The following is a 12,433-nucleotide window of genomic DNA, read 5'->3' on the forward strand; positions in this document are numbered from 1 at the left end:
CAGTCCACATCCAGGGGACCAGCTGTGTGCAAGGAACACCCCATGAAGTCATAGATGTGGATCGTGGTGGGAGTGAGGAGAGGGCAGGGACACAGATTAAGAGATGTCCCCACAGCTGTGTTTGGGTGACAGGCCACTCATGTGCCCGAGTGAACACGCACAGCAACTCCCACTGTGACAGTTTCTTCCTCAGGGCAATCTGTGCTCCAGCCTTCCTGCTCTTCTTGCATCTGCTCTTATTGTTATAATTCCAGCATTTATTTTGTGTTTTAGAGTTTGGTATGCCAGCCTTGCCAAAGAGTCTCTCTCCATCTTTATGTCCTACGTAGTTTATTTATTTATTTTTTTTTAAATTTTTTTTTTTTCAACGTTTTTTATTTATTTTTGGGACAGAGAGAGACAGAGCATGAACGGGGGAGGGGCAGAGAGAGAGGGAGACACAGAATCGGAAACAGGCTCCAGGCTCCGAGCCATCAGCCCAGAGCCTGACGCGGGGCTCGAACTCACGGACCGCGAGATCGTGACCTGGCTGAAGTCGGACGCTTAACCGACTGCGCCACCCAGGCGCCCCGTCCTACGTAGTTTAAATAAGATTATCTGTGCTTCAATAGTTTGTCAAATTTTACTTTGAATTTGTCTAGGTATTTATGTGTTTTGGTGGATAGAACCTGCAGTCATTCCATTTTCTTCTGTAGTTATTGCACCATGCAATTTTTCCACCACATGAGTCCATTTTGGTAATTGATATATTTCTAGTAATTTATTCACTTTATCCACAATAGCCATCTATTTTTTATCTAAGTTTTTACATGTTTTGCCCTTTCTAATGATACATATTTGTGATTTTTCTTTTTTCTTAGGCATGGCACAGTCTGCGCAGATCTTAATTTTTTAAATTAAGTTTTTAATTTTAATTCCAATATAGTTAATATACAGTTATGCTAGTTTCATGTGTACAATATAGTGATTCAACAATTCTATACATTACTCAGTGCTCATCAAGATGGGTGTACTCTTAATTCTCTTCACCTATTTCACTCACTCCCTGACCCAGCTCTCCTCTGGTAACCATCTGTTTGTTCTCTATAGTTCAGAATCTGTTTTTTGTTTTGTCTCTTTTTTTCCTTTTGTTCATTTGTTTTATTTCTTAAATTCCACATACGCATGAAATCATATGGTATTTGTCTTTCTCTGACTTACTTATTTTGCTTAGCATTATACTCTCTAGCTCCACCCATGTTGTTGCAAATGGCAAGATTTCATCCTTTTTTTATGGCTGAGTAATATTCCATTGTGTGTGTGGTGTGTGGAGATATATATATATATATATATATATATATATATATAGATATAGATATATAGATATATAGATATATAGATATATAGATATATAGATATATATCAGATTATCTAGGTTTTGATATGAAATATTCTCGTTAATAATTTCAGACAGTTTGTAATCCTAATTTCATTTTTCAATTTAACTTGAGCTTTTTAGAGGAATGTTTGAGAATTTCCAAGTGGTTAGGCTTGAGGTGAAGGCGTTATCCTTTTGTTGTCGATTTTCTAGATTGATTACATTGTGATCAGGGAACGTGGCCCACATAATGTATACTTTTTGGTTACTGAGATCTTTGTGGCCTGGTGTGTGGTCAGTTGTTGTTATTGTTCCATGAGAATTTGAAAAGAAAACACAGAGTTTGCTTTGAGGCTACACACGAAGCTTGTTAATTTTGATATTCAAACCTCTTTCCTCTACTCAGTTTGATTCTGGGTTAGATAAATTCTCCCACTGTGACTATGGTTTGGATAAAGTCCCTTTTTATTTCACATCTCCTTGGTAGACTGTGTTTTTTACTGAGGAAAAAATGCATTCTTTATCTTGTTTAACATGTGTCTTGTCTTGAATTCTACCTTGTCTGATATGAGCATACTCTGCACTGCTTTCATCAGTATTTGCTTGAGATCTCTTTGCCAGATCTCCAATGTTAATCTTTGTCATTTTGCTATAAGTGAGTATTTTGTAACTGGTGTATCATCAGATTTATGCGTGTGAGTGTATCCAAGAATATGTGTGTGCATGCCCAATATTAGGGGCTTTATCTTTAATAAAGAAATTTAATTCACAGTTATAATGTAACAATGAAATGTTTGGTCTTTCTGCCATTCTATTTCATTTTTTCTGTTTATTATTCTTTTTCAATATTCTTTCCTTTTTTCCTTCTTCTGAATTTTGTTGCTTTTCCTCTTGTGGTTTTCAGTTTCCATATCCCATATCCATTTTATTAGTGCTTATCTTTAAGTTATTAGCAAATGTATTTGAACATATAATTTCCTATTTACATTAAGAATTAAATAGAGTATAATTCACCCACTGAATAAGATAAATCTGGTGTAAGACAAGTCCAGAAGTCCGATTTAAATTTAGACACCAGCTTTTCAGAGAGTTGTCTAGAACACTAACTGCTAGCACCTGGTTAGCCTGGTAGAAAATTGAACTTTGGCTGCTGAGGTAAAGGTAGCCCCCAGCGAACAGTCTGCTTACTACCAGGCCACCTGAATTTCCATAGTCATTTGCTAGATAATTTCACATTGTCTCTTCATGCCCTTATTTTTTCTATTCCCTGGAATAACTTAATAAGCATTGAGAATATTTGTTTCTTCAGCTTTAGAAAGCTCCCCTCTGACATTTTTTAGGAATTGGCTCTTTATTAATTTTTAAAATATTTGTTTATTTTTAGTTTATTTATTTTTTGAGAGAGAGCAAGCAGGGGAGGGGAGAGAGAGAGAGAGAGAGAGAGAGAGAGAATCCCAAGCAGTCTCTGTACTATCAGCACAGAGCCTGATGTGGGGCTGGAACTCATGAACCGTGAGATCATGACCTAAGCTGAAATCAAGAGTCAGACACTTAACCGACTGAGCCACCCAGGTGCCCCTAGGGATTGGCTCATTCACAACTTTGTTTCTTTCACTGAGATTTATCTGTTTAGACTCTCTATCTCTTCTGGGGTCAGTTTTGATAAATAATCTATTCTTAGAAAATCACCATATTTCAACTAGATTTTTCAAATATATTTACATAGAGTTATGCAGAGAAACCTTTTATCATTTTTAAATTCCCTCAGTTTCAAGTTATTCCCACTTGTCTTTCCTGTTTTGGACATGTGCGCTGTCTCATGCATGACTTCTCTCTCCTTCTCTGACTCACAGATGGATGTCAATGCTCAGGGAGGCCTTGGAGACCACTTGTTGAAGACGACAGAACTTCTTTCACTCTGAGTCTCTGGATAACTGTGGACAGCAAAGTCCCCAGCTCTTTCCATCTCCTCCAGTCAGACTCCACATGAGCAAAAAATAAACTATTGCACTAAGCTGCTGATGTTTCAGGAATTTACTTAGTACGGCCCCTTATCTAGTATATATGTTTGATTCTATTATTTTTATAGTTTCATTTTTACAATTAAAATCCAACTGGAATTTGCTTTAGAATAAGAAATAACATGGAGAGCCATCTTTTTCTCTGGATACACAGTTGTACCAAGACTTTTGAGTGATAGTTTTCCCCTTCTGATTTAAAATACTACCTTTATCCTAAACTAAATTCTCATATTATTTCTATTTCTGAGGTCTTCAACTTGTCCCTTTATTTAGTCTGTTTACGTACCAGGACCAAATGCTGTTGATCTTGTTCTTTGCCAAGGTTTCCTTGAGATGTAGTGTGCTTTTTCAATCTGTGAATTCAAGCCTTCCTCTACTCTGGGGATGTCTTCCTCTCACTTCTTGATCTCTTGGTTCTCTCTCCATGTGCCTTTGTGTTTTCAGCATTTCCCTTATAGATGCTTCTAAAGTGGCATTCACATTTGCAGTCATGTTTGTAATTTCTGAGTTCTCTTTCTCTTTCACAGTAGCCCGCTCTAGTTTTATCTATGTGACATCCTCTTGAATCTCAGAATAATTTCCAAGTTATTTATTGAATTCACTCCTTTTCCCTGTAGGCCTTTTCTTCTGACTTCTTGCCTTGATCCCTTCTTTTGAGCTTTTCTTTCTCCTCATAGTTTGGTGATTTGTTGTTGTGGCTAAACATTTTGATTTTTCCTATTTTTAAAATGTTTATTTATGTTTGAGAGAAAGAAAGAGCTGGAGAGGGGCAGAGAGAGAGCGGGACAGAAGATCTGAAGCAGGTTCCATGCTGACAGCAGAGAGCCCAATGCGGGGCTTGAACTCACAAACCGTGAGATTGTGACCAGAACTGAAGTCCAACGCTTAACTGACTGAAACACCCAGGTGCCCCTCTCCTATTTATGAGTGAAGGTCCAGATCCTCACCGTCCACAGTGAATTCTACAGCACACTAGTTCCGTGGGAGATTAGAAGGATTTATAGGAAAAATAGTTCAGTGGTCTAATAAGTGTGAGAAGTGAGGAATTAAGCGAAAAATTTAAAAAGTTACTGCAGAAACAATACCAAGTAATGGTGACGATATGGAACAACAGAAAGTCTCATGCATTTCTGGGGGAAATGTAAATTAGTACTTTGGAGAACAAAGTTTGCATATGCCTGCAAATTCCATTCCTAGGAATAATGACGCAAGAAAAATGCAAAACACGTGCTCACAAAGTCTAGTAGAGAAGTGTTTGTAGTAGTTTTGTTCAGGCAAAAAACTGGAAAGCCCTAAATATTTAAGGGTTTTCCAGGTTTTTGCTTGAACAAAACAAAAAGAGATAAGCAAACTATAATAAATATGTTTTTGCAGCGGACTACTCCTCAACAATTAAAAATAACGAACTCCTGGCACATGCAGCAACATGGATGGATTTTGCAATTATCACGCTGAGTGAAAGAAGCCAGACACAAAAGAGCACCTACTGTATAAGAATCCATGTATATGAAGCTTCGGGACAGGCAAAACTAATCTATTGTCATAGAAGTCATAAAGTGGTTGCCTCTGGGGTAGGTATAGAGATGATGGGAAAGGGGCATGAAGGAACTTTCTGGGGCAATGAAAGTGTTTTGAATCTTGATATGACTGTGGGTTATATGGGTGTGTTATTTTGTCAAAATTCATTGAACTGCACACTCAAGACCTGTAACTGTACTGAATGTAAATTAGGCAAAAAAGTTACTGCAGGATTTCTCAGAGCCTTTAAGGTAAGGTGTGTTATGAATGACAAGAGGAGGATGTAGCACACAGGGTTTCCTGACCTAATTTGAACCTTGTTGGGGAGGGTGTGGACAGGAAATATGTCCTTCCAAGAGCATGAACTGAGAGAAAATGGCCATGTGGGGACAGGAGAGACAATATTCCTTGTGTCTCATGTTCTAGGTCTCCTGGGGAACTCTTCCCACTGAGAGACTGGGGCCAGGGAGAGGTAGAGTCCAGGCCATGCCACCTGCTCTCCACCCACCCACTCTTACACCTCCTACTAATGGGATCTCAGGGTTTCCTGAGAGGAGTGGGCCGTTAGAGGCAACAGCAGTAGAGAAGTTTCTGGTATGGCAGGAGCTGCCCCTGCTCGGTCAAGTCCCTCTCATGGTTTCCCTGTGCTGTGATTGCATGGTCCTATCCCCTCTGCTATGCAGGCCTCTTGGACCCCTCACCGACTCAGCATGTGGTCATAATCCAGTAAATCCTGAGGACAAAGAGTGGCCTGGATGTAGCTTCTGAGGCATCCTCCAGCCACTTTGCCCAGTCCTGCTGCCCTGAGTTGGGGGCCTCCTGGGCTCTGGTGAGGAAACTGGTCCCCAGAGTTCTCTGGTGGGTCGTAGGTTCTCAGCTTTGCCTCTCAGCTTCTAGAAATCTCTCAGAATGATTACTCTGTTGTCAATGGTATTCTTTGCTGTTTTCCATTGCTGCTAAAGAGACCTTCTTATTTTTCCCTTTTTTCTGTCTGTTCAAATGGATCCCAGCAGGCAACTTATGAATGGGTGTGTGTGCGCGTGTGTGTGTGTGAATACTTGTGAATATCTGTGCAGCCTAAGCTTGGAAGGGGTTGGAGGAGGGGACGGAAGAGGTGGGCAGGTGGGTAGCCAGACAGGCAGTTGACCATCTGCCCCATGAAAGGTCCTTGCTGCACACAGGAATGACATTGCTGTGTGGTGGGGCTGACAGATGCTCCGCAGGAGATTAGGAAATAAGTCTGCATCTCCCCTGGGCCCTGATACCATCAGCGGTTAAGAGGCCTGTCTGATTTCATTACAAATCTTCCATTCCCAGGGCTTAAAGCTCAGCCTCCAGACTCACAGGTGTGGGAGGACAGTCGGCCACAGCAAGGGCATTTTGCTTTTAATTGTGGCCATTAATCTGGCACCAACAGCTGGTCTATCCTACAGGAGAAGGTGGGGGGGCTGACAGGAAACCCATCAATTGGGAACAAGTTGGCTCTGCTGCTTTGCTCTCTAGTGAATGGGGAGAGAGAGGGAAAACCTTTTTAATCTTGCTTTTCAGGGCCCACTTTCCTGGCCTCAGTGGGAAGGATCCAGATTTGCTTTCTCGCTGGATTTTGTAGGAGTTTCCTGAGGCCGGTAGGTGACCATCTCCCAAACCATGTTCCCCATATTTTCCTAAGGACAGGACTACTGTGGTGTGTGGTGGCACCTTGTCTACTGCCAGCCCCTGCCCCACAGTCAGGACGTGTCCCAGAGGGAAAGGTGGGGTGGGAATATGTACCAGGGGCCCAGTGAGGAGAAAGGTGGAATGGGGAGAGGCCCAGAGCCACCCTGGGCACAGCTAGAGGGAAGGCTAGCATTGCCACAAAAAGGGGAGGAGAGCCAGACAGCATGTGTGCTTGTATGTGTGTGTATGGGCACACTTCTGTGTGTGTGTGTGTGTGTGTGTGTGTGTGTGTGACAGAGAGAGAGAGAGAGAGAGAGGGAAAAAGAAAGAAAGAAAGGAAGGAAGAAAGAAAGAAAGAAAGGTGGGGGGGATAGAACTTCATCCTGGTAAATTCCACCCCATCTCCATCCCTCAGCTGGAGCTTCCTCCAGGATGGCTCTGGCAGGCCTTGGGGGCAATTCAGAGGCAGAGGCCTGGCCTGGGAGCTCACCAGCATCAGACAAGTGCCGAGGGGCAGATGGGGGAGAGGGAGACAGACAGCAGTCAGGGAGGTGCTCTGTGGGATTGGAAAGGCAGTGCGCAGACTGAGGCTTTGAAGGGTAAATAGAATCCTGACAGGCAGAGTTGGGGCTGGCATGTGGATGGGGAAGGGGTGTGCTTCTGGGACTCTCGCAACTACCCAAGGATTCTCTGAGGAGCAAGGATCTACTAAAGAAAGAGACTCCATTGACAGTGAGCTTGATTTCTGGGTGGCAGGCCTGGGACTCAGTTTCTGGGGTCAGTGGCTGCCCCTGTGAGGATCCTTTTCCAAGGGTGGTCTTGTGTCCTCAGACCACCTCAGTCTGGAGAGAGCCGGGAGAAGAGCTGGGATGGCCATAATCACAGCAACCACCAACTCCTGTGTGCCAGGGCTCTGGAGACCCCGTGTAGCGTTGGGAGGGGCTGATGCAGATATGGTTGGTTGCTGAGGCTCAGAGAGGAGAGGGGTTTGCCCAGGGTCGCACCGGGAGGACGTGCGTTTGAGCCCAGGCCCTCCTTGCTGTACTGTGGGACCTTCGAGAAGGAAGTCCAGCCTGCACTCCCCACCTCTTCCCACCAGACAGGAAGCGTCTGGGCATGGATAGGGGAGGGAACAAGATGCCAAGGTCTGGTCCTGGAGAAGGCTGTTTGGTTCTGGGAATGTCTTTTGATTTCTCAAAGGAAAACCTAAATTTTTGCTGCCTGTTTCTTGAGTAGAGAGTCAATTAAGCCTTACGTGAATGTGGAGCACACATTTCTTTGGCACAGGTCAGAGGAGCCCTGGCTCATTCACTTCCTAAGCTTAGTGACCTTTGGCAAGTCATTGACCCTCTCCATGCCCAGGTTTCCTGACTGGCAAAAGGGGGTAGGTACAGGGCCCATCTCACAGGGCCATTCTGCAGATGAAATGCATTATGCAGGTAAAGCGCAGGGAACCGTATCTGGCTAAACCAAGCTGCACAACAGGAGCTGTTTTTGCGACTGTAAAGTCTTGTCACCGCAGAGCACCATTCAGAGGAAGAACAAACCAGTCAGTTACAGAGGAGCTTGTCCAAAAGGGAGGGTGTCAGTCCTCCGGAGACCTGACCTCCTGGGCAGTTGCCCAAGCCAGGAACTCTTGATTTTACTTCCTGGGAATTTCTAGGATCTGGCCCTGCTCGTGCATTTCCATGGCAGTGAGTCAAACTGGGGGATCTCCTAGCCTCTCTCCCCTGGCTGTCCCTCCTCCTCGATTCCCCCTCTGGACCCTCCTCCACTGCAGCAGCCAGAAGGATCTTTCGTAGAGTGCAAATCTGAATATGTCCTCCCTCTGAGAGCTTCCTGCCGCTCTCATGTTCACCAGAATGAACTTGGCTTTGCACATGCTGCTACCTATGTCCAGGACGCCCTTCCTCACACTTTGTCCACCTGGAAGGGTCCTATTTATCCTCCAGAACTCAGTGCAGGCACACCTCCTCTTGAAGGCTTCCCAACCGCCCTTCTTCCCCACAAGTCTGAGACAACACGCCTGGTCCCTCGCGTTGCCTTTGATGTTGTGTGGACTGCTCTGTTGTCTCAGTTTATACAACCATCACAATTGCACTATTGTGCAACTCTTCCCCCTCTCGCCTAACTCAGGATCTGGCTCATGTCAGCGTTGCTGGAACCAAACTGAATTTGTTACTAGTGAAGACTCCTTGGGCTGTAGATGTCACTGTCGCAGAAGAATGCTGTGCTGTCCTGGACATGCTTCTTCCCTCTCTAGGCTCCAGTTTCCACGTCTCTATAATGAAGAAGCCGCCAGGGTCTCTTGGCTGTTCTGAGTTTCTGTAACTGCCCAGGGCCTGCCTGCCTTCCCCAGGTGTAGACAGAAAGCTTGCGGGGGGGGGGGGGAGCGGGGTGGTAGGCACTCGGCTACTTGGCAGACTACCCATCTCTCTGGTCTGGTCAGATGTGCCCACGGGAATCAGCAATGTCACCCCCCTGGAACTAGGTGACTCATATTCTTGGCAAACAAAGGGATGTTTGCAGAACTTAAAACTTCTTTTTTTTCCCCAAGACAAATGGAGAAACCTCATTAAGCCCGGATGAGAGGACTGGGTCACGCCCCAATGATGACAAGCAGGGGCTGCCACTTGGCTCTGTGAGTGAAGCAGTCTATTAAATTTCAGATAGAAGAAATAATCTGCTCCCTGCACTCCCTGATCACTTTATTAGCACAAAAGATGAATTTGAACCGCAGATTCACGGCAAAAAGAAGTAAGTCCATACTCTCCTCCTAATTAAACTGAGAGAAGCCAGCTAGATCCAAGGACACCCAGCCCACTCAATTAATTAACATTTATTACAATCAGAAAACAGTCTAATTCAATTAAAATGTTTCCACAAAAGTAGTTTAATGACTTTCCCAAAAAGAAAGTAGTATTTATTATGCCAAGGCATGATGTGCGAGGGCTGCTGGACAGCCGACTCTGAGGAAGGGCGAGGGAGGGAGGCCATGCTTCTAGACACAGTGACTCCCTAATAAGCAACCAGGCCCACAACTGAGGGACGGCCTACAGCTGCCTTCATCCTCATCCCCCTGCCTACTACAGCCCCCCTTCCCTCCCCCCCTCCCCCCCCCTCCCTCAGCCCATCCCTGTGCATTAAAGGATCAAGACTGGAGAGGGAATAAAGGGACACCTGTGGATTCAGGGGCCAGGGCCCATTACTGCCTCTGATGTGCTGTGTCACCTTGGACAGGTAGAAGGTGTTCAAAGAAAGGACTGTTAGCAGGGCTTTCTGAAATTTAGCCAGGAGATATTTGGAAAGCTGGGGAAATTGCCATTTAAAAGCTGCAAATATTTTCCTGATTCTCACGAGGCACAGATTTGAATTTACAGTGTCTTTGTTCAGCAAAAATCCCTTGATGAGCCCTTTGTTATAAAAACAGAAGCAAATACTGATTTGGAGTTCGTCCTTTTGAACTAACAATATTTGCGCACGTACTATGGCCTGGCAGTGGGCTAAACGCATTTGCTGGGCTATGTCCTACATCTTCATGATGACCCTTGCGAGGTAGGAGTCTCCACGGAAACCAAGGCTCAGGGAATGCCCGAGTACACACCACTAGTTCGGGATAGACCCTGGATCCAAACCTAGGAGCCAGACTTGGGGCAGAGAGGCCGTTGGCAAGCTCAGAATAATTGGGGGACCCTGGGAGAGGGATCCTCTGATTCACTGGACTTGGGTGGGGCCCCAGAGTCTATCCTGTTGGAAAATTCCCTGGTGACTCCAGTGCTGTGACCTTGGCAACTGAAATCCTTACACCCTCCCTGTCTACTGGGGTCACACTTTGCCTGACACCTGGGCTCAGCTGTGGCCTCAGAGGACAGATGATTTAAGCCCCTTTCCAACTCAATTGCATCTACATGGTCAGAACCCTATTCTGACAATATGCTTTAAAAAGACCTTTGCTAATTTGATGGGCAGAAAATGTGATGCCAACAATACAATCCTAATTAAAAAAGAAAAAGGCAGAGGAAACCCCATTTGCAGGACGCAAATGTGTTAGTGGTGGTTATTTCTGGATGGTGATCTAGTGGGTCAATTTTATTTGCCAGATTTTCTACCATGAACATACATTACTTTTATCATTAGAAAAAGCTATTAAAATGGTTTTTAGGTAGGTCACCTTAGCTTTTCATTTCTTGAAAATTCAAACATTTAGATTCTTCTTTGACTTGTCTATTCTCAACTTTCTGTTGGCATTTTATGTACTTAATAATGATTTACATAAGTTCTTCATAACTAGGGATTTTGACCCTATGTCCATTATATTTATTTAAATAGTTTTCAATTTACTTTTCTATCTTGCTTCTCATGTTTTCAGTGGATGATGGTTTACCAGCTGTATGTAATCAAGCTTATTGATCTTCCCCTTTCAGATGCCTTCTTTCCATGCTTTCTTTTAGAAAGTCCTTTATCAAAAAGAGATAAAACAGATATTGACTTAGAATTCTTTCTAGTTCTTAGGCTTTCTTTTCTTTCTTCTTTCCTTTGTGCACATAGCTCTTTGTGTGATCTGTTTGGATTTATTTTGGTTTACAGCATGCAGATTATTTTCCAAATAGCTAACCAATGTACCAGAACATTTTATTGGATAAGACCTTCTTTCCTTTTCATGTAGTGATGTCTTACTTATTCTCTGTTACATTTTTTTTTTAACGTTTATTTATTTCTGAGACAGAGAGAGACAGAGCATGAACGGGGGAGGGTCAGAGAGAGAGGGAGACAGAATCTGAAACAGGCTCCAGGCTCTGAGCAGTCAGCACAGAGCCCGACGCGGGGCTCGAACTCACGGACCGCGAGATTGTGACCTGAGCCAAAGTAGGACGCTTAACCGACTGAGCCTCCCAGGCGCCCCACCTCTGTTACATTTTTATAGGTACTAACTTTTGTTTTTGGTTATGTGATTTGTTATAAAGACCTATTTTTTTTCTTATACCTGTATCACACTGTTTTATAGATCATAGCTTTTTCATCTGCTTAAATAGCCTCCTGATTTCAAGTTTCTGGATTTCTTTCACCTATTCATTTTTTCCAAGTGATTCCGAGAAATACTTGTAAAATAAAAAAAAAAAAAACACTGAGATTTTTAACTTACATTTCATTAAAAATATCTGAGGAGACAACATGATCTTTCCAACCAACATATTGGCTCATCATTGCTCTATGATCTCCTTCTGTAGCTTTCAGGGGAGTTTTGTAGTTTCTCATATTTCATTGTTTAGCCATCCCTACAAGTATGTGACTGAATGCCCAGAGAAGTAGAAGTAATAAGAATCATAAATTTGCAAATATGTATGTTATATATTACTATTATTTTTAGTGAGAGAAGCTACCTTTTAAGCAGCATTATGACCATCATGTCTATTGGGGTCAGCCCTCAAGTTAAATGAGAAAAGCAACTGACAGTATTGTGCATATCCTGCAGGTAAATGTGTGTGTATGTTTGCATATATCTGTGCTAGCGTGGAGTGGGGGACTGAGTATTTTACAATCTTGATTACCATTATGGGGGGAAATGGAGGGGGTGGATGAATGGAAGGCAGATTATTAAACCCTCCTTCATCCCCTAAAATGAAAGGAAAAAGGGGTGCCTGGGTACCTCAGTCCATTAAGCATCTGGCTCTTGATTTCAGCTCAGGTCATGATCTCACAGTTCATGAGATGGAGCCCCGAATCAGGCTCTGTGCTGACAGCATGGAGCTTGCTTAGGACTCTCTCTCTTCCTCTCTTTCTGCCCCTTCCCTGCTCACTCTCTCTCTCAAAATCAATCAATCAATCAACCAATCAATCAATCTTTAAAAAAAGCATTAAAAAAAAAAAGGAAAAGAAAGGT

The sequence above is a fragment of the Panthera pardus genome, unplaced genomic scaffold (genome assembly GCF_024362965.1).
Source record: "Panthera pardus isolate Hobbes unplaced genomic scaffold, ASM2436296v1 HiC_scaffold_24, whole genome shotgun sequence".
Taxonomy (NCBI): domain Eukaryota; kingdom Metazoa; phylum Chordata; class Mammalia; order Carnivora; family Felidae; genus Panthera; species Panthera pardus.